The sequence below is a fragment of the Ipomoea triloba genome, chromosome 16 (genome assembly GCF_003576645.1).
Source record: "Ipomoea triloba cultivar NCNSP0323 chromosome 16, ASM357664v1".
Classification (NCBI taxonomy): domain Eukaryota; kingdom Viridiplantae; phylum Streptophyta; class Magnoliopsida; order Solanales; family Convolvulaceae; genus Ipomoea; species Ipomoea triloba.
This window is the reverse complement of record NC_044931.1, coordinates 8,437,546-8,439,884: the sequence shown is the minus strand read 5'-3', so window position 1 is coordinate 8,439,884 and position 2,339 is coordinate 8,437,546.

Genomic DNA, 2,339 nt, shown 5'->3' with positions numbered 1-2,339 from the left:
CCAAAACCAGTCGCTCAAGTTTGGGAAAAGATTCAGCAGTGGCGTTCCATCTCACAATCCTGGATTCGCATATTCTCAAGAACTTGAGTTCGCAGAAGTTCCCTTCCTCAACATCCCATTTCTCACCATCAAATGCTGAGAACAGTTCAAGTGCTTCCACCTGTTCCTGTGAGTCCCATGAGACCCTTCGTAGATGCACACAAACAACTACATGAATACACATAGGGTAACTTGTGTGCATTCATGCTAGGCGAATTGCACACAATCTAGTCTGTTAGAATATAAATAAAAATTCTACTGTTAGAATATAAATAAAATTATATGATATATTAACATAGAACTATCTGTATTAAAGTTTTAGTTAAAATTGAAATATCTTGCAAGTTGCAATCAGAGTTTGTCTGAGTTATTACATAATGTACACATGATAACTGGAATAAAAATAGCATTTCCAGTGAGCCTGATCACTGAATCCTTAATAAATACAAATACAAAAGTCTCAAATGACACAAACACAACATTAATATATCACCTTGGAAAGGTCCAGAGTTAAGAACCACAAATGGAAGTTTCACTGTCTTTCCGTGATGCAGAACATCATCAGTAGTAGACAAACTGGGCATCTCAGAAGGCCAAGCCCAATCAGGTGAAAAAGAAGTGCAAAAAAATAAATATAGAGAAGAGATGCAGATCAATGATGGTGAAGTGGCTATTGAAACATCTGTGGCATTGATGTATATTATCACCTTGAATGCAGAATGGGTTTGGTGAATTAAAGTCCCCGCTTTTACATTTAGAAGTTGTACCCTAACAAAAATAACAAGTAAATAATCTCCATTAATCATGTGAAGAGGTAAAAGAGAAGTAATGTTGAAGAGTTCATTTGACTTACATTTTTTTGGTTCAGAATCAGAATTCCAAACACGGACACTCAGCTGTTCGTTTCCCATTTCCTTTTGCTCTTCCTGAATTTCCCTGCAGTCCACCAAAACTAGTTGCTCAAGCCTAGGAAAGGAATCGGCTGTGGCCTCCCATCGTGCAATCCTGATGTTGTGTAATTTCAAGAATTTGAGTTTCAAGAAGTTGTGATCTCCCACATTCCATTCTTCTCCCTCAAATGCTTGGTGTAGTTCAAGAGCCTCAAGTTTGGGTAGGTCTGCAATTGTTGAAATATTACTCCATGCCAGGCGAAAATAGCTTATTGTCAATTGCTTGAGACTTGAAGGAAGTTTAAACATATGATGACATGACCCTGAGCAAATCTCGTTATAGTAGGATGCCTCGAGACATTCCAGGTGGTGAAGAAAGTGCAATTCAGGCAATTGGTGGTGAACATGAATCTCTTCAATCTGTTTACGACTGGGTTCAAGCTTCTCCAAAATGTCAGAAGTTGCAAGCTGCATGTCACCTTCTTTGGCTCCATTATCTTGTGAACAAAAAATTTTGCCTCATTGACAATACATGCGATGCATGCTAAGACATCTTTTGATGGCACAAACTCCGTAAGATAACTTTTTAAGATGTCTATCTCTTTTAGAATTTGAGCATTCATAGGAGCATCTGAACTAGCCATGTTGTTCTGTAGCTCAGATAGATTGCCCCATAGAAATTTGGCAAAGATATCTGGCTGTTTAATCTTGGCTGAAATTTCTGAATGTGACCACAGTGAAGCTCTTGTGGCATTCAAGAAAATCTCTTGCAGCACCGGCTCAATAAGCTCAATCTCACATATAAGGCGAAAGAATTTCTTTACTGATATGATAACTTTGGACGTCTGGAAAGAGTTTCATCCCCAATACATTGGTTCACGTATTTTGCATGAAAAATCAGATTAGAATCAGACGTTTTCTTGCCAAGTGAGTGAAGAATCTGATCTTCCACAAATCTGATATGGGTGTTCATGATCTTGTCCAAGTGAGGGGACAAATCAAAATGTGGATATTTGAAGTAATAAAAGCCAATGATTCCTAGCTCCATTTTAAGCATCTCAACTTCATTGTCACTTTCTAGGTTTTCAAGACGACTGAGAAGTTTCTCTATGCTTTCGAGCAACCCTACTCTCATTCGAGCCATGTTACTAGCCCTACATCAACGACCAAATTTCAGCCATATGGCACAGAGATTTTGACATAAATTAAGATGTTGACACTACTGAAACAAGCATTATTGGCTTGAGAATCCAAATAGAGTTGTTCCATTTTAACAGCCTATATTTATCATGCTTGTATCAATGCAAACTGCCATGACTTCTCTATTCGTCATGGAGTCTGATCATACTTTTCTCAAACGCATCAAGGCAAAATGGAAAGAACGAAATGATATAATTACCTATTAGTGAT